Source organism: Salmo salar, chromosome 06, assembly GCF_965601325.2.
Source record: "Salmo salar chromosome 06, fSalSal1, whole genome shotgun sequence".
Lineage (NCBI taxonomy): Eukaryota > Metazoa > Chordata > Actinopteri > Salmoniformes > Salmonidae > Salmo > Salmo salar.
In genome coordinates, this window is record NC_138296.1 from 51,537,206 (window position 1) to 51,565,054 (window position 27,849).

Here is a 27,849-nt window from a genome sequence, read left to right on the forward strand (position 1 = left end):
ATAAGGTCTAAATCATGTTTGAGTCACACTGTAAGTACAATTTTGCTGTACTGTTTAAACTCAATGATAGGAACAGTGTTGACACTTTTCAGCAAGTTGCAATCATGAAATACAGAAATAAACAGTTTTTCATAAACAAGGTCTAAATCATGTTTGAGTCACTCTGTAAGTACCATTGTTGCCGTACAGCTTAATCCAGATGATAGGAACACTGCTGACACTTTTCAGCAAGTTGCAATCATGAAATACAGAAATAAACAGTTTTTCATAAACAAAGTCTAAATCATGTTTGAGTCACTCTGTAAGTACCATTTTTGCTGTACTGCTTAATCCAGATGATAGGAACACTGTTGACACTTTTCAGCAAGTTGCAATCATGAAATACAGAAATAAACAGTTTTTCATAAATAAGGTCTAAATCATGTTTGAGTCACTCTGTAAGTACAATTTTGCTGTACTGTTTAAACTCGATGATAGGAACACTGTTGACACTTTTCAGCAAGTTGCAATCATGAAATACAGAAATAAACAGTTTTTCATAAATAAGGTCTAAATCATGTTTGAGTCACTCTGTAAGTACAATTTTGCTGTACTGTTTAAACTCGATGATAGGAACACTGTTGACACTTTTCAGCAAGTTGCAATCATGAAATACAGAAATAAACAGTTTTTCATAAACAAGGTCTAAATCATGTTTGAGTAACTCTGTAAGTACCATTTTTGCTGTACTGCTTAATCCAGAAGATAGGAACACTGTTGACACTTTTCAGCAAGTTGCAATCATGAAATACAGAAATAAACAGTTTTTCATAAACAAGGTCTAAATCATGTTTGAGTCACTCTGTAACTACCATTTTTGCTGTACTGCTTAATCCAGATGATAGGAACAGTGTTGACACTTTTCAGCAAGTTGCAATCATGAAATACAGAAATAAACAGTTTTTCATAAACAAGGTCTAAATCATGTTTGAGTCACACTGTAAGTACAATTTTGCTGTACTGTTTAAACTCAATGATAGGAACAGTGTTGACACTTTTCAGCAAGTTGCAATCATGAAATACAGAAATAAACAGTTTTTCATAAACAAGGTCTAAATCATGTTTGAGTCACTCTGTAAGTACCATTGTTGCCGTACAGCTTAATCCAGATGATAGGAACACTGCTGACACTTTTCAGCAAGTTGCAATCATGAAATACAGAAATAAACAGTTTTTCATAAACAAGGTCTAAATCATGTTTGAGTCACTCTGTAAGTACCATTTTTGCTGTACTGCTTAATCCCGATGATAGGAACACTGTTGACACTTTTCAGCAAGTTGCAATCATGAAATACAGAAATAAACAGTTTTTCATAAATAAGGTCTAAATCATGTTTGAGTCACTCTGTAAGTACAATTTTGCTGTACTGTTTAAACTCGATGATAGGAACACTTTTGACACTTTTCAGCAAGTTGCAATCATGAAATACAGAAATAAACAGTTTTTCATAAACAAGGTCTAAATCATGTTTGAGTCACTCTGTAAGTACCATTTTTGCCGTACTGCTTAATCCAGATGATAGGAACAGTGTTGACACTTTTCAGCAAGTTGCAATCATGAAATACAGAAATAAACAGTTTTTCATAAACAAGGTCTAAATCATGTTTGAGTCACTCTGTAAGTACCATTGTTGCCGTACAGCTTAATCCAGATGATAGGAACACTGTTGACACTTTTCAGCAAGTTGCAATCATGAAATACAGAAATAAACAGTTTTTCATAAACAAGGTCTAAATCATGTTTGAGTCACTCTGTAAGTACCATTTTGCTGTACTGTTTAAACTCAGTGATACGAACAGTGTTGACACTTTTCAGCAAGTTGCAATCATGAAATACAGAAATAAACAGTTTTTCATAAACAAGGTCTAAATCATGTTTGAGTCACTCTGTAAGTACCATTGTTGCCGTACAGCTTAATCCAGATGATAGGAACACTGCTGACACTTTTCAGCAAGTTGCAATCATGAAATACAGAAATAAACAGTTTTTCATAAACAAAGTCGAAATCATGTTTGAGTCACTCTGTAAGTAACATTTTTGCTGTACTGCTTAATCCAGATGATAGGAACACTGTTGACACTTTTCAGCAAGTTGCAATCATGAAATACAGAAATAAACAGTTTTTCATAAACAAAGTCTAAATCATGTTTGAGTCACTCTGTAAGTACCATTTTTGCTGTACTGCTTAATCCAGATGATAGGAACACTGTTGACACTTTTCAGCAAGTTGCAATCATGAAATTCAGAAATAAAACGTTTTTCATAAACATGGTCTGAATCATGTTTGAGTCACTCTGTAAGTACCATTTTTTCTGTACTGCTTAATCCAGAAGATAGGAACACTGTTGACACTTTTCAGCAAGTTGCAATCATGAAATACAGAAATAAACAGTTTTTCATAAACAAGGTCTAAATCATGTTTGAGTCACTCTGTAAGTACCATTTTGCTGTACAGTTTAAACTCGATGATAGGAACACTGTTGACACTTTTCAGCAAGTTGCAATCATGAAATACAGAAATAAACAGTTTTTCATAAACAAAGTCGAAATCATGTTTGAGTCACTCTGTAAGTAACATTTTTGCTGTACTGCTTAATCCAGATGATAGGAACACTGTTGACACTTTTCAGCAAGTTGCAATCATGAAATACAGAAATAAACAGTTTTTCATAAACAAAGTCTAAATCATGTTTGAGTCACTCTGTAAGTACCATTTTTGCTGTACTGCTTAATCCAGATGATAGGAACACTGTTGACACTTTTCAGCAAGTTGCAATCATGAAATTCAGAAATAAAACGTTTTTCATAAACATGGTCTGAATCATGTTTGAGTCACTCTGTAAGTACCATTTTTTCTGTACTGCTTAATCCAGAAGATAGGAACACTGTTGACACTTTTCAGCAAGTTGCAATCATGAAATACAGAAATAAACAGTTTTTCATAAACAAGGTCTAAATCATGTTTGAGTCACTCTGTAAGTACCATTTTGCTGTACAGTTTAAACTCGATGATAGGAACACTGTTGACACTTTTCAACAAGTTGCAATCATGAAATACAGAAATAAACAGTTTTTCATAAACAAGGTCTAAATCATGTTTGAGTCACTCTGTAAGTACAAATTTGCTGTACTGTTTAAACTCGATGATAGGGAAAGTGTTGACACTTTTCAGCAAGTTGCAATCATGAAATACAGAAATAAACAGTTTTTCATAAATAAAGTCTAAATCATGTTTGAGTCACACTGTAAGTACAATTTTGCTGTACTGTTTAAACTCAATGATAGGAACAGTGTTGACACTTTTCAGCAAGTTGCAATCATGAAATACAGAAATAAACAGTTTTTCATGAACAAGGTCTAAATCATGTTTGAGTCACTCTGTAAGTACCATTGTTGCCGTACAGCTTAATCCAGATGATAGGAACACTGTTGACACTTTTCAGCAAGTTGCAATCATGAAATACAGAAATAAACACTTTTTCATAAACAAGGTCTAAATCATGTTTGAGTCACTCTGTAAGTACCATTGTTGCCGTACAGCTTAATCCAGATGATAGGAACACTGTTGACACTTTTCAGCAAGTTGCAATCATGAAATACAGAAATAAACAGTTTTTCATAAATAAGGTCTAAATCATGTTTGAGTCACTCTGTAAGTACAATTTTGCTGTACTGTTTAAACTCGATGATAGGAACACTGTTGACACTTTTCAGCAAGTTGCAATCATGAAATACAGAAATAAACAGTTTTTCATAAACAAGGTCTAAATCATGTTTGAGTCACTCTGTAAGTACCATTTTTGCTGTACTGCTTAATCCAGATGATAGGAACACTGTTGACACTTTTCAGCAAGTTGCAATCATGAAATACAGAAATAAACAGTTTTTCATAAATAAGGTCTAAATCATGTTTGAGTCACTCTGTAAGTACCATTGTTGCCGTACAGCTTAATCCAGATGATAGGAACACTGCTGACACTTTTCAGCAAGTTGCAATCATGAAATACAGAAATAAACAGTTATTCATAAACAAAGTCTAAATCATGTTTGAGTCACTCTGTAAGTACCATTTTTTCTGTACTGCTTAATCCAGATGATAGGAACACTGTTGACACTTTTCAGCAAGTTGCAATCATGAAATACAGAAATAAACCGTTTTTCTTAAATAAGGTCTAAATCATGTTTGAGTCACTCTGTAAGTACAATTTTGCTGTACTGTTTAAACTCGATGATAGGAACACTGTTGACACTTTTCAGCAAGTTGCAATCATGAAATACAGAAATAAACAGTTTATCATAAATAAGGTCTAAATCATGTTTGAGTCACTCTGTAAGTACAATTTTGCTGTACTGTTTAAACTCGATGATAGGAACACTGTTGACACTTTTCAGCAAGTTGCAATCATGAAATACAGAAATAAACAGTTTTTCATAAACAAGGTCTAAATCATGTTTGAGTAACTCTGTAAGTACCATTTTTGCTGTACTGCTTAATCCAGAAGATAGGAACACTGTTGACACTTTTCAGCAAGTTGCAATCATGAAATACAGAAATAAACAGTTTTTCATAAACAAGGTCTAAATCATGTTTGAGTCACTCTGTAAGTACCATTGTTGCCGTACAGCTTAATCCAGATGATAGGAACACTGCTGACACTTTTCAGCAAGTTGCAATCATGAAATACAGAAATAAACAGTTTTTCATAAACAAAGTCTAAATCATGTTTGAGTCACTCTGTAAGTACCATTTTTGCTGTACTGCTTAATCCAGATGATAGGAACACTGTTGACACTTTTCAGCAAGTTGCAATCATGAAATACAGAAATAAACAGTTTTTCATAAATAAGGTCTAAATCATGTTTGAGTCACTCTGTAAGTACAATTTTGCTGTACTGTTTAAACTCGATGATAGGAACACTGTTGACACTTTTCAGCAAGTTGCAATCATGAAATACAGAAATAAACAGTTTTTCATAAACAAGGTCTAAATCATGTTTGAGTAACTCTGTAAGTACCATTTTTGCTGTACTGCTTAATCCAGAAGATAGGAACACTGTTGACACTTTTCAGCAAGTTGCAATCATGAAATACAGAAATAAACAGTTTTTCATAAACAAGGTCTAAATCATGTTTGAGTCACTCTGTAAGTACCATTTTTGCTGTACTGCTTAATCCCGATGATAGGAACACTGTTGACACTTTTCAGCAAGTTGCAATCATGAAATACAGAAATAAACAGTTTTTCATAAATAAGGTCTAAATCATGTTTGAGTCACTCTGTAAGTACAATTTTGCTGTACTGTTTAAACTCGATGATAGGAACACTGTTGACACTTTTCAGCAAGTTGCAATCATGAAATACAGAAATAAACAGTTTTTCATAAACAAGGTCTAAATCATGTTTGAGTCACTCTGTAAGTACCATTTTTGCTGTACTGCTTAATCCAGATGATAGGAACACTGTTGACACTTTTCAGCAAGTTGCAATCATGAAATACAGAAATAAACAGTTTTTCATAAATAAGGTCTAAATCATGTTTGAGTCACTCTGTAAGTACCATTGTTGCCGTACAGCTTAATCCAGATGATAGGAACACTGCTGACACTTTTCAGCAAGTTGCAATCATGAAATACAGAAATAAACAGTTTTTCATAAACAAAGTCTAAATCATGTTTGAGTCACTCTGTAAGTACCATTTTTGCTGTACTGCTTAATCCAGATGATAGGAACACTGTTGACACTTTTCAGCAAGTTGCAATCATGAAATACAGAAATAAACCGTTTTTCTTAAATAAGGTCTAAATCATGTTTGAGTCACTCTGTAAGTACAATTTTGCTGTACTGTTTAAACTCGATGATAGGAACACTGTTGACACTTTTCAGCAAGTTGCAATCATGAAATACAGAAATAAACAGTTTATCATAAATAAGGTCTAAATCATGTTTGAGTCACTCTGTAAGTACAATTTTGCTGTACTGTTTAAACTCGATGATAGGAACACTGTTGACAATTTTCAGCAAGTTGCAATCATGAAATACAGAAATAAACAGTTTTTCATAAACAAGGTCTAAATCATGTTTGAGTCACTCTGTAAGTACCATTTTTGCTGTACTGCTTAATCCAGATGATAGGAACACTGTTGACACTTTTCAGCAAGTTGCAATCATGAAATACAGAAATAAACAGTTTTTCATAAATAAGGTCTAAATCATGTTTGAGTCACTCTGTAAGTACCATTGTTGCCGTACAGCTTAATCCAGATGATAGGAACACTGCTGACACTTTTCAGCAAGTTGCAATCATGAAATACAGAAATAAACAGTTTTTCATAAACAAGGTCTAAATCATGTTTGAGTCACTCTGTAAGTACCATTGTTGCCGTACAGCTTAATCCAGATGATAGGAACACTGCTGACACTTTTCAGCAAGTTGCAATCATGAAATACAGAAATAAACAGTTTTTCATAAACAAGGTCTAAATCATGTTTGAGTCACTCTGTAAGTACCATTTTTGCTGTACTGCTTAATCCCGATGATAGGAACACTGTTGACACTTTTCAGCAAGTTGCAATCATGAAATACAGAAATAAACAGTTTTTTATAAATAAGGTCTAAATCATGTTTGAGTCACTCTGTAAGTACAATTTTGCTGTACTGTTTAAACTCGATGATAGGAACACTTTTGACACTTTTCAGCAAGTTGCAATCATGAAATACAGAAATAAACAGTTTTTCATAAACAAGGTCTAAATCATGTTTGAGTCACTCTGTAAGTACCATTTTTGCCGTACTGCTTAATCCAGATGATAGGAACAGTGTTGACACTTTTCAGCAAGTTGCAATCATGAAATACAGAAATAAACAGTTTTTCATAAACAAGGTCTAAATCATGTTTGAGTCACTCTGTAAGTACCATTGTTGCCGTACAGCTTAATCCAGATGATAGGAACACTGTTGACACTTTTCAGCAAGTTGCAATCATGAAATACAGAAATAAACAGTTTTTCATAAACAAGGTCTAAATCATGTTTGAGTCACTCTGTAAGTACCATTTTGCTGTACTGTTTAAACTCAGTGATACGAACAGTGTTGACACTTTTCAGCAAGTTGCAATCATGAAATACAGAAATAAACAGTTTTTCATAAACAAGGTCTAAATCATGTTTGAGTCACTCTGTAAGTACCATTGTTGCCGTACAGCTTAATCCAGATGATAGGAACACTGCTGACACTTTTCAGCAAGTTGCAATCATGAAATACAGAAATAAACAGTTTTTCATAAACAAAGTCGAAATCATGTTTGAGTCACTCTGTAAGTAACATTTTTGCTGTACTGCTTAATCCAGATGATAGGAACACTGTTGACACTTTTCAGCAAGTTGCAATCATGAAATACAGAAATAAACAGTTTTTCATAAACAAAGTCTAAATCATGTTTGAGTCACTCTGTAAGTACCATTTTTGCTGTACTGCTTAATCCAGATGATAGGAACACTGTTGACACTTTTCAGCAAGTTGCAATCATGAAATTCAGAAATAAAACGTTTTTCATAAACATGGTCTGAAACATGTTTGAGTCACTCTGTAAGTACCATTTTTTCTGTACTGCTTAATCCAGAAGATAGGAACACTGTTGACACTTTTCAGCAAGTTGCAATCATGAAATACAGAAATAAACAGTTTTTCATAAACAAGGTCTAAATCATGTTTGAGTCACTCTGTAAGTACCATTTTGCTGTACAGTTTAAACTCGATGATAGGAACACTGTTGACACTTTTCAACAAGTTGCAATCATGAAATACAGAAATAAACAGTTTTTCATAAACAAGGTCTAAATCATGTTTGAGTCACTCTGTAAGTACAAATTTGCTGTACTGTTTAAACTCGATGATAGGGAAAGTGTTGACACTTTTCAGCAAGTTGCAATCATGAAATACAGAAATAAACAGTTTTTCATAAACAAGGTCTAAATCATGTTTGAGTCACTCTGTAACTACCATTTTTGCTGTACTGCTTAATCCAGATGATAGGAACAGTGTTGACACTTTTCAGCAAGTTGCAATCATGAAATACAGAAATAAACAGTTTTTCATAAACAAGGTCTAAATCATGTTTGAGTCACACTGTAAGTACAATTTTGCTGTACTGTTTAAACTCAATGATAGGAACAGTGTTGACACTTTTCAGCAAGTTGCAATCATGAAATACAGAAATAAACAGTTTTTCATAAACAAGGTCTAAATCATGTTTGAGTCACTCTGTAAGTACCATTGTTGCCGTACAGCTTAATCCAGATGATAGGAACACTGCTGACACTTTTCAGCAAGTTGCAATCATGAAATACAGAAATAAACAGTTTTTCATAAACAAGGTCTAAATCATGTTTGAGTCACTCTGTAAGTACCATTTTTGCTGTACTGCTTAATCCCGATGATAGGAACACTTTTGACACTTTTCAGCAAGTTGCAATCATGAAATACAGAAATAAACAGTTTTTCATAAACAAGGTCTAAATCATGTTTGAGTCACTCTGTAAGTACCATTTTTGCCGTACTGCTTAATCCAGATGATAGGAACAGTGTTGACACTTTTCAGCAAGTTGCAATCATGAAATACAGAAATAAACAGTTTTTCATAAACAAGGTCTAAATCATGTTTGAGTCACTCTGTAAGTACCATTGTTGCCGTACAGCTTAATCCAGATGATAGGAACACTGTTGACACTTTTCAGCAAGTTGCAATCATGAAATACAGAAATAAACAGTTTTTCATAAACAAGGTCTAAATCATGTTTGAGTCACTCTGTAAGTACCATTTTGCTGTACTGTTTAAACTCAGTGATACGAACAGTGTTGACACTTTTCAGCAAGTTGCAATCATGAAATACAGAAATAAACAGTTTTTCATAAACAAGGTCCTAATCATGTTTGAGTCACTCTGTAAGTACCATTGTTGCCGTACAGCTTAATCCAGATGATAGGAACACTGCTGACACTTTTCAGCAAGTTGCAATCATGAAATACAGAAATAAACAGTTTTTCATAAACAAAGTCTAAATCATGTTTGAGTCACTCTGTAAGTACCATTTTTGCTGTACTGCTTAATCCAGATGATAGGAACACTGTTGACACTTTTCAGCAAGTTGCAATCATGAAATTCAGAAATAAAACGTTTTTCATAAACATGGTCTGAATCATGTTTGAGTCACTCTGTAAGTACCATTTTTTCTGTACTGCTTAATCCAGAAGATAGGAACACTGTTGACACTTTTCAGCAAGTTGCAATCATGAAATACAGAAATAAACAGTTTTTCATAAACAAGGTCTAAATCATGTTTGAGTCACTCTGTAAGTACCATTTTGCTGTACAGTTTAAACTCGATGATAGGAACACTGTTGACACTTTTCAACAAGTTGCAATCATGAAATACAGAAATAAACAGTTTTTCATAAACAAGGTCTAAATCATGTTTGAGTCACTCTGTAAGTACAAATTTGCTGTACTGTTTAAACTCGATGATAGGGAAAGTGTTGACACTTTTCAGCAAGTTGCAATCATGAAATACAGAAATAAACAGTTTTTCATAAATAAGGTCTAAATCATGTTTGAGTCACACTGTAAGTACAATTTTGCTGTACTGTTTAAACTCAATGATAGGAACAGTGTTGACACTTTTCAGCAAGTTGCAATCATGAAATACAGAAATAAACAGTTTTTCATAAACAAGGTCTAAATCATGTTTGAGTCACTCTGTAAGTACCATTGTTGCCGTACAGCTTAATCCAGATGATAGGAACACTGTTGACACTTTTCAGCAAGTTGCAATCATGAAATACAGAAATAAACACTTTTTCATAAACAAGGTCTAAATCATGTTTGAGTCACTCTGTAAGTACCATTGTTGCCGTACAGCTTAATCCAGATGATAGGAACACTGTTGACACTTTTCAGCAAGTTGCAATCATGAAATACAGAAATAAACAGTTTTTCATAAACAAGGTCTAAATCATGTTTGAGTCACTCTGTAAGTACCATTTTGCTGTACTGTTTAAACTCGATGATATGAACAGTGTTGACACTTTTCAGCAAGTTGCAATCATGAAATACAGAAATAAACAGTTTTTCATAAATAAGGTCTAAATCATGTTTGAGTCACTCTGTAATTACAAATTTGCTGTACTGTTTAAAATCGATGATAGGAAAAGTGTTGACACTTTTCAGCAAGTTGCAATCATGAAATACAGAAATAAACAGTTTTTCATAAACAAGGTCTAAATCATGTTTGAGTCACTCTGTAAGTACCATTGTTGCCGTACAGCTTAATCCAGATGATAGGAACACTGCTGACACTTTTCAGCAAGTTGCAATCATGAAATACAGAAATAAACAGTTTTTCATAAACAAAGTCTAAATCATGTTTGAGTCACTCTGTAAGTACCATTTTTGCTGTACTGCTTAATCCAGATGATAGGAACACTGTTGACACTTTTCAGCAAGTTGCAATCATGAAATACAGAAATAAACAGTTTTTCATAAATAAGGTCTAAATCATGTTTGAGTCACACTGTAAGTACAATTTTGCTGTACTGTTTAAACTCAATGATAGGAACAGTGTTGACACTTTTCAGCAAGTTGCAATCATGAAATACAGAAATAAACAGTTTTTCATAAACAAGGTCTAAATCATGTTTGAGTCACTCTGTAAGTACCATTGTTGCCGTACAGCTTAATCCAGATGATAGGAACACTGCTGACACTTTTCAGCAAGTTGCAATCATGAAATACAGAAATAAACAGTTTTTCATAAATAAGGTCTAAATCATGTTTGAGTCACTCTGTAAGTACAATTTTGCTGTACTGTTTAAACTCGATGATAGGAACACTGTTGACACTTTTCAGCAAGTTGCAATCATGAAATACAGAAATAAACAGTTTTTCATAAACAAGGTCTAAATCATGTTTGAGTCACTCTGTAAGTACCATTTTTGCTGTACTGCTTAATCCAGATGATAGGAACACTGTTGACACTTTTCAGCAAGTTGCAATCATGAAATACAGAAATAAACAGTTTTTCATAAATAAGGTCTAAATCATGTTTGAGTCACTCTGTAAGTACCATTGTTGCCGTACAGCTTAATCCAGATGATAGGAACACTGCTGACACTTTTCAGCAAGTTGCAATCATGAAATACAGAAATAAACAGTTTTTCATAAACAAAGTCTAAATCATGTTTGAGTCACTCTGTAAGTACCATTTTTTCTGTACTGCTTAATCCAGATGATAGGAACACTGTTGACACTTTTCAGCAAGTTGCAATCATGAAATACAGAAATAAACCGTTTTTCTTAAATAAGGTCTAAATCATGTTTGAGTCACTCTGTAAGTACAATTTTGCTGTACTGTTTAAACTCGATGATAGGAACACTGTTGACACTTTTCAGCAAGTTGCAATCATGAAATACAGAAATGAACAGTTTATCATAAATAAGGTCTAAATCATGTTTGAGTCACTCTGTAAGTACAATTTTGCTGTACTGTTTAAACTCGATGATAGGAACACTTTTGACACTTTTCAGCAAGTTGCAATCATGAAATACAGAAATAAACAGTTTTTCATAAACAAGGTCTAAATCATGTTTGAGTCACTCTGTAAGTACCATTTTGCTGTACAGTTTAAACTCGATGATAGGAACACTGTTGACACTTTTCAACAAGTTGCAATCATGAAATACAGAAATAAACAGTTTTTCATAAACAAGGTCTAAATCATGTTTGAGTCACTCTGTAAGTACAAATTTGCTGTACTGTTTAAACTCGATGATAGGGAAAGTGTTGACACTTTTCAGCAAGTTGCAATCATGAAATACAGAAATAAACAGTTTTTCATAAATAAAGTCTAAATCATGTTTGAGTCACACTGTAAGTACAATTTTGCTGTACTGTTTAAACTCAATGATAGGAACAGTGTTGACACTTTTCAGCAAGTTGCAATCATGAAATACAGAAATAAACAGTTTTTCATGAACAAGGTCTAAATCATGTTTGAGTCACTCTGTAAGTACCATTGTTGCCGTACAGCTTAATCCAGATGATAGGAACACTGTTGACACTTTTCAGCAAGTTGCAATCATGAAATACAGAAATAAACACTTTTTCATAAACAAGGTCTAAATCATGTTTGAGTCACTCTGTAAGTACCATTGTTGCCGTACAGCTTAATCCAGATGATAGGAACACTGTTGACACTTTTCAGCAAGTTGCAATCATGAAATACAGAAATAAACAGTTTTTCATAAATAAGGTCTAAATCATGTTTGAGTCACTCTGTAAGTACAATTTTGCTGTACTGTTTAAACTCGATGATAGGAACACTGTTGACACTTTTCAGCAAGTTGCAATCATGAAATACAGAAATAAACAGTTTTTCATAAACAAGGTCTAAATCATGTTTGAGTCACTCTGTAAGTACCATTTTTGCTGTACTGCTTAATCCAGATGATAGGAACACTGTTGACACTTTTCAGCAAGTTGCAATCATGAAATACAGAAATAAACAGTTTTTCATAAATAAGGTCTAAATCATGTTTGAGTCACTCTGTAAGTACCATTGTTGCCGTACAGCTTAATCCAGATGATAGGAACACTGCTGACACTTTTCAGCAAGTTGCAATCATGAAATACAGAAATAAACAGTTATTCATAAACAAAGTCTAAATCATGTTTGAGTCACTCTGTAAGTACCATTTTTTCTGTACTGCTTAATCCAGATGATAGGAACACTGTTGACACTTTTCAGCAAGTTGCAATCATGAAATACAGAAATAAACCGTTTTTCTTAAATAAGGTCTAAATCATGTTTGAGTCACTCTGTAAGTACAATTTTGCTGTACTGTTTAAACTCGATGATAGGAACACTGTTGACACTTTTCAGCAAGTTGCAATCATGAAATACAGAAATAAACAGTTTATCATAAATAAGGTCTAAATCATGTTTGAGTCACTCTGTAAGTACAATTTTGCTGTACTGTTTAAACTCGATGATAGGAACACTGTTGACACTTTTCAGCAAGTTGCAATCATGAAATACAGAAATAAACAGTTTTTCATAAACAAGGTCTAAATCATGTTTGAGTAACTCTGTAAGTACCATTTTTGCTGTACTGCTTAATCCAGAAGATAGGAACACTGTTGACACTTTTCAGCAAGTTGCAATCATGAAATACAGAAATAAACAGTTTTTCATAAACAAGGTCTAAATCATGTTTGAGTCACTCTGTAAGTACCATTGTTGCCGTACAGCTTAATCCAGATGATAGGAACACTGCTGACACTTTTCAGCAAGTTGCAATCATGAAATACAGAAATAAACAGTTTTTCATAAACAAAGTCTAAATCATGTTTGAGTCACTCTGTAAGTACCATTTTTGCTGTACTGCTTAATCCAGATGATAGGAACACTGTTGACACTTTTCAGCAAGTTGCAATCATGAAATACAGAAATAAACAGTTTTTCATAAATAAGGTCTAAATCATGTTTGAGTCACTCTGTAAGTACAATTTTGCTGTACTGTTTAAACTCGATGATAGGAACACTGTTGACACTTTTCAGCAAGTTGCAATCATGAAATACAGAAATAAACAGTTTTTCATAAACAAGGTCTAAATCATGTTTGAGTAACTCTGTAAGTACCATTTTTGCTGTACTGCTTAATCCAGAAGATAGGAACACTGTTGACACTTTTCAGCAAGTTGCAATCATGAAATACAGAAATAAACAGTTTTTCATAAACAAGGTCTAAATCATGTTTGAGTCACTCTGTAAGTACCATTTTTGCTGTACTGCTTAATCCCGATGATAGGAACACTGTTGACACTTTTCAGCAAGTTGCAATCATGAAATACAGAAATAAACAGTTTTTCATAAATAAGGTCTAAATCATGTTTGAGTCACTCTGTAAGTACAATTTTGCTGTACTGTTTAAACTCGATGATAGGAACACTGTTGACACTTTTCAGCAAGTTGCAATCATGAAATACAGAAATAAACAGTTTTTCATAAACAAGGTCTAAATCATGTTTGAGTCACTCTGTAAGTACCATTTTTGCTGTACTGCTTAATCCAGATGATAGGAACACTGTTGACACTTTTCAGCAAGTTGCAATCATGAAATACAGAAATAAACAGTTTTTCATAAATAAGGTCTAAATCATGTTTGAGTCACTCTGTAAGTACCATTGTTGCCGTACAGCTTAATCCAGATGATAGGAACACTGCTGACACTTTTCAGCAAGTTGCAATCATGAAATACAGAAATAAACAGTTTTTCATAAACAAAGTCTAAATCATGTTTGAGTCACTCTGTAAGTACCATTTTTGCTGTACTGCTTAATCCAGATGATAGGAACACTGTTGACACTTTTCAGCAAGTTGCAATCATGAAATACAGAAATAAACCGTTTTTCTTAAATAAGGTCTAAATCATGTTTGAGTCACTCTGTAAGTACAATTTTGCTGTACTGTTTAAACTCGATGATAGGAACACTGTTGACACTTTTCAGCAAGTTGCAATCATGAAATACAGAAATAAACAGTTTATCATAAATAAGGTCTAAATCATGTTTGAGTCACTCTGTAAGTACAATTTTGCTGTACTGTTTAAACTCGATGATAGGAACACTGTTGACAATTTTCAGCAAGTTGCAATCATGAAATACAGAAATAAACAGTTTTTCATAAACAAGGTCTAAATCATGTTTGAGTCACTCTGTAAGTACCATTTTTGCTGTACTGCTTAATCCAGATGATAGGAACACTGTTGACACTTTTCAGCAAGTTGCAATCATGAAATACAGAAATAAACAGTTTTTCATAAATAAGGTCTAAATCATGTTTGAGTCACTCTGTAAGTACCATTGTTGCCGTACAGCTTAATCCAGATGATAGGAACACTGCTGACACTTTTCAGCAAGTTGCAATCATGAAATACAGAAATAAACAGTTTTTCATAAACAAGGTCTAAATCATGTTTGAGTCACTCTGTAAGTACCATTGTTGCCGTACAGCTTAATCCAGATGATAGGAACACTGCTGACACTTTTCAGCAAGTTGCAATCATGAAATACAGAAATAAACAGTTTTTCATAAACAAGGTCTAAATCATGTTTGAGTCACTCTGTAAGTACCATTTTTGCTGTACTGCTTAATCCCGATGATAGGAACACTGTTGACACTTTTCAGCAAGTTGCAATCATGAAATACAGAAATAAACAGTTTTTTATAAATAAGGTCTAAATCATGTTTGAGTCACTCTGTAAGTACAATTTTGCTGTACTGTTTAAACTCGATGATAGGAACACTTTTGACACTTTTCAGCAAGTTGCAATCATGAAATACAGAAATAAACAGTTTTTCATAAACAAGGTCTAAATCATGTTTGAGTCACTCTGTAAGTACCATTTTTGCCGTACTGCTTAATCCAGATGATAGGAACAGTGTTGACACTTTTCAGCAAGTTGCAATCATGAAATACAGAAATAAACAGTTTTTCATAAACAAGGTCTAAATCATGTTTGAGTCACTCTGTAAGTACCATTGTTGCCGTACAGCTTAATCCAGATGATAGGAACACTGTTGACACTTTTCAGCAAGTTGCAATCATGAAATACAGAAATAAACAGTTTTTCATAAACAAGGTCTAAATCATGTTTGAGTCACTCTGTAAGTACCATTTTGCTGTACTGTTTAAACTCAGTGATACGAACAGTGTTGACACTTTTCAGCAAGTTGCAATCATGAAATACAGAAATAAACAGTTTTTCATAAACAAGGTCTAAATCATGTTTGAGTCACTCTGTAAGTACCATTGTTGCCGTACAGCTTAATCCAGATGATAGGAACACTGCTGACACTTTTCAGCAAGTTGCAATCATGAAATACAGAAATAAACAGTTTTTCATAAACAAAGTCGAAATCATGTTTGAGTCACTCTGTAAGTAACATTTTTGCTGTACTGCTTAATCCAGATGATAGGAACACTGTTGACACTTTTCAGCAAGTTGCAATCATGAAATACAGAAATAAACAGTTTTTCATAAACAAAGTCTAAATCATGTTTGAGTCACTCTGTAAGTACCATTTTTGCTGTACTGCTTAATCCAGATGATAGGAACACTGTTGACACTTTTCAGCAAGTTGCAATCATGAAATTCAGAAATAAAACGTTTTTCATAAACATGGTCTGAAACATGTTTGAGTCACTCTGTAAGTACCATTTTTTCTGTACTGCTTAATCCAGAAGATAGGAACACTGTTGACACTTTTCAGCAAGTTGCAATCATGAAATACAGAAATAAACAGTTTTTCATAAACAAGGTCTAAATCATGTTTGAGTCACTCTGTAAGTACCATTTTGCTGTACAGTTTAAACTCGATGATAGGAACACTGTTGACACTTTTCAACAAGTTGCAATCATGAAATACAGAAATAAACAGTTTTTCATAAACAAGGTCTAAATCATGTTTGAGTCACTCTGTAAGTACAAATTTGCTGTACTGTTTAAACTCGATGATAGGGAAAGTGTTGACACTTTTCAGCAAGTTGCAATCATGAAATACAGAAATAAACAGTTTTTCATAAACAAGGTCTAAATCATGTTTGAGTCACTCTGTAACTACCATTTTTGCTGTACTGCTTAATCCAGATGATAGGAACAGTGTTGACACTTTTCAGCAAGTTGCAATCATGAAATACAGAAATAAACAGTTTTTCATAAACAAGGTCTAAATCATGTTTGAGTCACACTGTAAGTACAATTTTGCTGTACTGTTTAAACTCAATGATAGGAACAGTGTTGACACTTTTCAGCAAGTTGCAATCATGAAATACAGAAATAAACAGTTTTTCATAAACAAGGTCTAAATCATGTTTGAGTCACTCTGTAAGTACCATTGTTGCCGTACAGCTTAATCCAGATGATAGGAACACTGCTGACACTTTTCAGCAAGTTGCAATCATGAAATACAGAAATAAACAGTTTTTCATAAACAAGGTCTAAATCATGTTTGAGTCACTCTGTAAGTACCATTTTTGCTGTACTGCTTAATCCCGATGATAGGAACACTTTTGACACTTTTCAGCAAGTTGCAATCATGAAATACAGAAATAAACAGTTTTTCATAAACAAGGTCTAAATCATGTTTGAGTCACTCTGTAAGTACCATTTTTGCCGTACTGCTTAATCCAGATGATAGGAACAGTGTTGACACTTTTCAGCAAGTTGCAATCATGAAATACAGAAATAAACAGTTTTTCATAAACAAGGTCTAAATCATGTTTGAGTCACTCTGTAAGTACCATTGTTGCCGTACAGCTTAATCCAGATGATAGGAACACTGTTGACACTTTTCAGCAAGTTGCAATCATGAAATACAGAAATAAACAGTTTTTCATAAACAAGGTCTAAATCATGTTTGAGTCACTCTGTAAGTACCATTTTGCTGTACTGTTTAAACTCAGTGATACGAACAGTGTTGACACTTTTCAGCAAGTTGCAATCATGAAATACAGAAATAAACAGTTTTTCATAAACAAGGTCCTAATCATGTTTGAGTCACTCTGTAAGTACCATTGTTGCCGTACAGCTTAATCCAGATGATAGGAACACTGCTGACACTTTTCAGCAAGTTGCAATCATGAAATACAGAAATAAACAGTTTTTCATAAACAAAGTCTAAATCATGTTTGAGTCACTCTGTAAGTACCATTTTTGCTGTACTGCTTAATCCAGATGATAGGAACACTGTTGACACTTTTCAGCAAGTTGCAATCATGAAATTCAGAAATAAAACGTTTTTCATAAACATGGTCTGAATCATGTTTGAGTCACTCTGTAAGTACCATTTTTTCTGTACTGCTTAATCCAGAAGATAGGAACACTGTTGACACTTTTCAGCAAGTTGCAATCATGAAATACAGAAATAAACAGTTTTTCATAAACAAGGTCTAAATCATGTTTGAGTCACTCTGTAAGTACCATTTTGCTGTACAGTTTAAACTCGATGATAGGAACACTGTTGACACTTTTCAACAAGTTGCAATCATGAAATACAGAAATAAACAGTTTTTCATAAACAAGGTCTAAATCATGTTTGAGTCACTCTGTAAGTACAAATTTGCTGTACTGTTTAAACTCGATGATAGGGAAAGTGTTGACACTTTTCAGCAAGTTGCAATCATGAAATACAGAAATAAACAGTTTTTCATAAATAAGGTCTAAATCATGTTTGAGTCACACTGTAAGTACAATTTTGCTGTACTGTTTAAACTCAATGATAGGAACAGTGTTGACACTTTTCAGCAAGTTGCAATCATGAAATACAGAAATAAACAGTTTTTCATAAACAAGGTCTAAATCATGTTTGAGTCACTCTGTAAGTACCATTGTTGCCGTACAGCTTAATCCAGATGATAGGAACACTGTTGACACTTTTCAGCAAGTTGCAATCATGAAATACAGAAATAAACACTTTTTCATAAACAAGGTCTAAATCATGTTTGAGTCACTCTGTAAGTACCATTGTTGCCGTACAGCTTAATCCAGATGATAGGAACACTGTTGACACTTTTCAGCAAGTTGCAATCATGAAATACAGAAATAAACAGTTTTTCATAAACAAGGTCTAAATCATGTTTGAGTCACTCTGTAAGTACCATTTTGCTGTACTGTTTAAACTCGATGATATGAACAGTGTTGACACTTTTCAGCAAGTTGCAATCATGAAATACAGAAATAAACAGTTTTTCATAAATAAGGTCTAAATCATGTTTGAGTCACTCTGTAATTACAAATTTGCTGTACTGTTTAAAATCGATGATAGGAAAAGTGTTGACACTTTTCAGCAAGTTGCAATCATGAAATACAGAAATAAACAGTTTTTCATAAACAAGGTCTAAATCATGTTTGAGTCACTCTGTAAGTACCATTGTTGCCGTACAGCTTAATCCAGATGATAGGAACACTGCTGACACTTTTCAGCAAGTTGCAATCATGAAATACAGAAATAAACAGTTTTTCATAAACAAAGTCTAAATCATGTTTGAGTCACTCTGTAAGTACCATTTTTGCTGTACTGCTTAATCCAGATGATAGGAACACTGTTGACACTTTTCAGCAAGTTGCAATCATGAAATACAGAAATAAACAGTTTTTCATAAATAAGGTCTAAATCATGTTTGAGTCACACTGTAAGTACAATTTTGCTGTACTGTTTAAACTCAATGATAGGAACAGTGTTGACACTTTTCAGCAAGTTGCAATCATGAAATACAGAAATAAACAGTTTTTCATAAACAAGGTCTAAATCATGTTTGAGTCACTCTGTAAGTACCATTGTTGCCGTACAGCTTAATCCAGATGATAGGAACACTGCTGACACTTTTCAGCAAGTTGCAATCATGAAATACAGAAATAAACAGTTTTTCATAAATAAGGTCTAAATCATGTTTGAGTCACTCTGTAAGTACAATTTTGCTGTACTGTTTAAACTCGATGATAGGAACACTGTTGACACTTTTCAGCAAGTTGCAATCATGAAATACAGAAATAAACAGTTTTTCATAAACAAGGTCTAAATCATGTTTGAGTCACTCTGTAAGTACCATTTTTGCTGTACTGCTTAATCCAGATGATAGGAACACTGTTGACACTTTTCAGCAAGTTGCAATCATGAAATACAGAAATAAACAGTTTTTCATAAATAAGGTCTAAATCATGTTTGAGTCACTCTGTAAGTACCATTGTTGCCGTACAGCTTAATCCAGATGATAGGAACACTGCTGACACTTTTCAGCAAGTTGCAATCATGAAATACAGAAATAAACAGTTTTTCATAAACAAAGTCTAAATCATGTTTGAGTCACTCTGTAAGTACCATTTTTTCTGTACTGCTTAATCCAGATGATAGGAACACTGTTGACACTTTTCAGCAAGTTGCAATCATGAAATACAGAAATAAACCGTTTTTCTTAAATAAGGTCTAAATCATGTTTGAGTCACTCTGTAAGTACAATTTTGCTGTACTGTTTAAACTCGATGATAGGAACACTGTTGACACTTTTCAGCAAGTTGCAATCATGAAATACAGAAATGAACAGTTTATCATAAATAAGGTCTAAATCATGTTTGAGTCACTCTGTAAGTACAATTTTGCTGTACTGTTTAAACTCGATGATAGGAACACTTTTGACACTTTTCAGCAAGTTGCAATCATGAAATACAGAAATAAACAGTTTTTCATAAACAAGGTCTAAATCATGTTTGAGTCACTCTGTAAGTACCATTTTTGCCGTACTGCTTAATCCAGAAGATAGGAACACTGTTGACACTTTTCAGCAAGTTGCAATCATGAAATACAGAAATAAACAGTTTTTCATAAACAAGGTCTAAATCATGTTTGAGTCACTCTGTAAGTACCATTTTGCTGTACAGTTTAAACTCGATGATAGGAACACTGTTGACACTTTTCAACAAGTTGCAATCATGAAATACAGAAATAAACAGTTTTTCATAAACAAGGTCTAAATCATGTTTGAGTCACTCTGTAAGTACAAATTTGCTGTACTGTTTAAACTCGATGATAGGGAAAGTGTTGACACTTTTCAGCAAGTTGCAATCATGAAATACAGAAATAAACAGTTTTTCATAAATAAGGTCTAAATCATGTTTGAGTCACACTGTAAGTACAATTTTGCTGTACTGTTTAAACTCAATGATAGGAACAGTGTTGACACTTTTCAGCAAGTTGCAATCATGAAATACAGAAATAAACAGTTTTTCATAAACAAGGTCTAAATCATGTTTGAGTCACTCTGTAAGTACCATTGTTGCCGTACAGCTTAATCCAGATGATAGGAACACTGTTGACACTTTTCAGCAAGTTGCAATCATGAAATACAGAAATAAACACTTTTTCATAAACAAGGTCTAAATCATGTTTGAGTCACTCTGTAAGTACCATTGTTGCCGTACAGCTTAATCCAGATGATAGGAACACTGTTGACACTTTTCAGCAAGTTGCAATCATGAAATACAGAAATAAACAGTTTTTCATAAACAAGGTCTAAATCATGTTTGAGTCACTCTGTAAGTACCATTTTGCTGTACTGTTTAAACTCGATGATATGAACAGTGTTGACACTTTTCAGCAAGTTGCAATCATGAAATACAGAAATAAACAGTTTTTCATAAATAAGGTCTAAATCATGTTTGAGTCACTCTGTAATTACAAATTTGCTGTACTGTTTAAAATCGATGATAGGAAAAGTGTTGACACTTTTCAGCAAGTTGCAATCATGAAATACAGAAATAAACAGTTTTTCATAAACAAGGTCTAAATCATGTTTGAGTCACTCTGTAAGTACCATTGTTGCCGTACAGCTTAATCCAGATGATAGGAACACTGCTGACACTTTTCAGCAAGTTGCAATCATGAAATACAGAAATAAACAGTTTTTCATAAACAAAGTCTAAATCATGTTTGAGTCACTCTGTAAGTACCATTTTTGCTGTACTGCTTAATCCAGATGATAGGAACACTGTTGACACTTTTCAGCAAGTTGCAATCATGAAATACAGAAATAAACAGTTTTTCATAAATAAGGTCTAAATCATGTTTGAGTCACACTGTAAGTACAATTTTGCTGTACTGTTTAAACTCAATGATAGGAACAGTGTTGACACTTTTCAGCAAGTTGCAATCATGAAATACAGAAATAAACAGTTTTTCATAAACAAGGTCTAAATCATGTTTGAGTCACTCTGTAAGTACCATTGTTGCCGTACAGCTTAATCCAGATGATAGGAACACTGCTGACACTTTTCAGCAAGTTGCAATCATGAAATACAGAAATAAACAGTTTTTCATAAATAAGGTCTAAATCATGTTTGAGTCACTCTGTAAGTACAATTTTGCTGTACTGTTTAAACTCGATGATAGGAACACTGTTGACACTTTTCAGCAAGTTGCAATCATGAAATACAGAAATAAACAGTTTTTCATAAACAAGGTCTAAATCATGTTTGAGTCACTCTGTAAGTACCATTTTTGCTGTACTGCTTAATCCAGATGATAGGAACACTGTTGACACTTTTCAGCAAGTTGCAATCATGAAATACAGAAATAAACAGTTTTTCATAAACAAGGTCTAAATCATGTTTGAGTCACTCTGTAAGTACCATTGTTGCCGTACAGCTTAATCCAGATGATAGGAACACTGCTGACACTTTTCAGCAAGTTGCAATCATGAAATACAGAAATAAACAGTTTTTCATAAACAAAGTCTAAATCATGTTTGAGTCACTCTGTAAGTACCATTTTTGCTGTACTGCTTAATCCAGATGATAGGAACACTGTTGACACTTTTCAGCAAGTTGCAATCATGAAATACAGAAATAAACAGTTTTTCATAAATAAGGTCTAAATCATGTTTGAGTCACTCTGTAAGTACAATTTTGCTGTACTGTTTAAACTCGATGATAGGAACACTGTTGACACTTTTCAGCAAGTTGCAATCATGAAATACAGAAATAAACAGTTTTTCATAAACAAGGTCTAAATCATGTTTGAGTAACTCTGTAAGTACCATTTTTGCTGTACTGCTTAATCCAGAAGATAGGAACACTGTTGACACTTTTCAGCAAGTTGCAATCATGAAATACAGAAATAAACAGTTTTTCATAAACAAGGTCTAAATCATGTTTGAGTCACTCTGTAAGTACCATTTTTGCTGTACTGCTTAATCCCGATGATAGGAACACTGTTGACACTTTTCAGCAAGTTGCAATCATGAAATACAGAAATAAACAGTTTTTCATAAACAAGGTCTAAATCATGTTTGAGTCACTCTGTAAGTACCATTGTTGCCGTACAGCTTAATCCAGATGATAGGAACACTGTTGACACTTTTCAGCAAGTTGCAATCATGAAATACAGAAATAAACAGTTTTTCATAAACAAGGTCTAAATCATGTTTGAGTCACTCTGTAAGTACCATTTTTGCTGTACTGCTTAACCTGTTGGGTCTAGGGGGCAGCATTTGCACGTCTGGATAAAAAAAATGTACCCGATTTAATCTGGTTACTAATCCTACCCAGTAACTAGAATATGCATATACTTATTATATATGGATAGAAAACACTCTAAAGTTTCCAAAACTGTTTGAATGGTGTCTGTGAGTATAACAGAACTCATTTGGCAGGCAAAACCCTGAGACATTTTCTGACAGGAAGTGGATACCTGATGTGTTGTATTGACTTTAAACCTCTCCCATTGAAAAACACAGGGGTTTAGGAATATTTTGGCACTTCCTATTGCTTCCACTAGATGTCACCAGCCTTTACAAAGTGTTTTGAGTCTTCTGGAGGGAGATCTGACCGAACAAGAGCCATGGAACGGTGATGTCCCATTAGACACCTGGCGCGCTACTTCATGTTGGGTACCCTCGTTCCAATACGTTATAAAAGGCTATGCATTCGTCCACCTTGAATATTATTCATGTTCTGGTTAAAAAAGGCCCTAATGATTTATGCTATACAACGTTTGACATGTTTGAACGAACGGAAATATATTTTTTCCCCTCGTTCATGACGAGAAGTCCGGCTGGCTTACATCATGTGCTAACGAGACGGAGATTTTTGGACATAAATGATGAGCTTTTTTGAACAAAACTACATTCGTTATGGACCTGTGATACCTGGAAGTGACATCTGATGAAGAGAATCAAAGGTAATGGATTATTTACATAGTATTTTCGATTTTAGATCTCCCCAACATGACGTCTAGTCTTTATCGCAACGCGTATTTTTCTGGGCACAGTGCTCAGATTATTGCAAAGTGTGATTTCCCAGTAAGGTTATTTTTAAATCTGGCAAGTTGATTGCGTTCAAAAGATGTAAATCTATAATTCTTTAAATGACAATATAATATTTTACCAATGTTTTCTAATTTTAATTATTTAATTTGTGACGCTGACTTGACTGCCGGTTATTGGAGGGAAACGATTTCCTCAACATCAATGCCATAGTAAAACGCTGTTTTTGTATATAAATATGAACTTGATAGAACTAAAAATGCATGCATTGTCTAACATAATGTCCTAGGAGTGTCATCTGATGGAGATTGTAAAAGGTTAGTGTATCATTTTAGCTGGTTTTATGGTTTTGGTGACCCTGTCTTTGACTTGACAAAACATTACACACAACTCTTGTAAATGTACTGTCCTAACATACTCTAAATTTATGCTTTCGCCGTAAAACCTTTTTGAAATCGTAAAACGTGGTTAGATTAAGGAGATGTTTATCTTTCAAATGGTGTAACATAGTTGTATTTTTGAAAAATTTGAATTTTGACATTTATTTGGATTCAAATTTGCCGCTCTTGAAATGCACCTGCTGTTGATGGAGTGCACCACAGGTGGCACGCTAGCGTCCCACCTAGCCCCAAGAGGTTAATCCAGATGATAGGAACACTGTTGACACTTTTCAGCAAGTTGCAATCATGAAATACAGAAATAAACAGTTTTTCATAAATAAGGTCTAAATCATGTTTGAGTCACTCTGTAAGTACCATTGTTGCCGTACAGCTTAATCCAGATGATAGGAACACTGCTGACACTTTTCAGCAAGTTGCAATCATGAAATACAGAAATAAACAGTTTTTCATAAACAAAGTCTAAATCATGTTTGAGTCACTCTGTAAGTACCATTTTTGCTGTACTGCTTAATCCAGATGATAGGAACACTGTTGACACTTTTCAGCAAGTTGCAATCATGAAATACAGAAATAAACCGTTTTTCTTAAATAAGGTCTAAATCATGTTTGAGTCACTCTGTAAGTACAATTTTGCTGTACTGTTTAAACTCGATGATAGGAACACTGTTGACACTTTTCAGCAAGTTGCAATCATGAAATACAGAAATAAACAGTTTTTCATAAACAAGGTCTAAATCATGTTTGAGTCACTCTGTAAGTACCATTTTTGCTGTACTGCTTAATCCAGATGATAGGAACACTGTTGACACTTTTCAGCAAGTTGCAATCATGAAATACAGAAATAAACAGTTTATCATAAATAAGGTCTAAATCATGTTTGAGTCACTCTGTAAGTACAATTTTGCTGTACTGTTTAAACTCGATGATAGGAACACTGTTGACACTTTTCAGCAAGTTGCAATCATGAAATACAGAAATAAACAGTTTTTCATAAACAAGGTCTAAATCATGTTTGAGTCACTCTGTAAGTACCATTTTTGCTGTACTGCTTAATCCAGATGATAGGAACACTGTTGACACTTTTCAGCAAGTTGCAATCATGAAATACAGAAATAAACAGTTTTTCATAAATAAGGTCTAAATCATGTTTGAGTCACTCTGTAAGTACCATTGTTGCCGTACAGCTTAATCCAGATGATAGGAACACTGCTGACACTTTTCAGCAAGTTGCAATCATGAAATACAGAAATAAACAGTTTTTCATAAACAAGGTCTAAATCATGTTTGAGTCACTCTGTAAGTACCACTGTTGCCGTACAGCTTAATCCAGATGATAGGAACACTGCTGACACTTTTCAGCAAGTTGCAATCATGAAATACAGAAATAAACAGTTTTTCATAAACAAGGTCTAAATCATGTTTGAGTCACTCTGTAAGTACCATTTTTGCTGTACTGCTTAATCCCGATGATAGGAACACTGTTGACACTTTTCAGCAAGTTGCAATCATGAAATACAGAAATAAACAGTTTTTCATAAATAAGGTCTAAATCATGTTTGAGTCACTCTGTAAGTACAATTTTGCTGTACTGTTTAAACTCGATGATAGGAACACTTTTGACACTTTTCAGCAAGTTGCAATCATGAAATACAGAAATAAACAGTTTTTCATAAACAAGGTCTAAATCATGTTTGAGTCACTCTGTAAGTACCATTTTTGCCGTACTGCTTAATCCAGAAGATAGGAACACTGTTGACACTTTTCAGCAAGTTGCAATCATGAAATACAGAAATAAACAGTTTTTCATAAACAAGGTCTAAATCATGTTTGAGTCACTCTGTAAGTACCATTTTGCTGTACAGTTTAAACTCGATGATAGGAACACTGTTGACACTTTTCAACAAGTTGCAATCATGAAATACAGAAATAAACAGTTTTTCATAAACAAGGTCTAAATCATGTTTGAGTCACTCTGTAAGTACAAATTTGCTGTACTGTTTAAACTCGATGATAGGGAAAGTGTTGACACTTTTCAGCAAGTTGCAATCATGAAATACAGAAATAAACAGTTTTTCATAAATAAGGTCTAAATCATGTTTGAGTCACACTGTAAGTACAATTTTGCTGTACTGTTTAAACTCAATGATAGGAACAGTGTTGACACTTTTCAGCAAGTTGCAATCATGAAATACAGAAATAAACAGTTTTTCATAAACAAGGTCTAAATCATGTTTGAGTCACTCTGTAAGTACCATTGTTGCCGTACAGCTTAATCCAGATGATAGGAACACTGTTGACACTTTTCAGCAAGTTGCAATCATGAAATACAGAAATAAACAGTTTTTCATAAACAAGGTCTAAATCATGTTTGAGTCACTCTGTAAGTACCATTTTGCTGTACTGTTTAAACTCGATGATATGAACAGTGTTGACACTTTTCAGCAAGTTGCAATCATGAAATACAGAAATAAACAGTTTTTCATAAATAAGGTCTAAATCATGTTTGAGTCACTCTGTAAGTACCATTGTTGCCGTACAGCTTAATCCAGATGATAGGAACACTGCTGACACTTTTCAGCAAGTTGCAATCATGAAATACAGAAATAAACAGTTTTTCATAAACAAAGTCTAAATCATGTTTGAGTCACTCTGTAAGTACCATTTTTGCTGTACTGCTTAATCCAGATGATAGGAACACTGTTGACACTTTTCAGCAAGTTGCAATCATGAAATACAGAAATAAACAGTTTTTCATAAATAAGGTCTAAATCATGTTTGAGTCACTCTGTAAGTACAATTTTGCTGTACTGTTTAAACTCGATGATAGGAACACTGTTGACACTTTTCAGCAAGTTGCAATCATGAAATACAGAAATAAACAGTTTTTCATAAACAAGGTCTAAATCATGTTTGAGTAACTCTGTAAGTACCATTTTTGCTGTACTGCTTAATCCAGAAGATAGGAACACTGTTGACACTTTTCAGCAAGTTGCAATCATGAAATACAGAAATAAACAGTTTTTCATAAACAAGGTCTAAATCATGTTTGAGTCACTCTGTAAGTACCATTTTTGCTGTACTGCTTAATCCCGATGATAGGAACACTGTTGACACTTTTCAGCAAGTTGCAATCATGAAATACAGAAATAAACAGTTTTTCATAAACAAGGTCTAAATCATGTTTGAGTAACTCTGTAAGTACCATTTTTGCTGTACTGCTTAATCCAGAAGATAGGAACACTTTTGACACTTTTCAGCAAGTTGCAATCATGAAATACAGAAATAAACAGTTTTTCATAAACAAGGTCTAAATCATGTTTGAGTCACTCTGTAAGTACCATTTTTGCCGTACTGCTTAATCCAGATGATAGGAACAGTGTTGACACTTTTCAGCAAGTTGCAATCATGAAATACAGAAATAAACAGTTTTTCATAAACAAGGTCTAAATCATGTTTGAGTCACTCTGTAAGTACCATTGTTGCCGTACAGCTTAATCCAGATGATAGGAACACTGTTGACACTTTTCAGCAAGTTG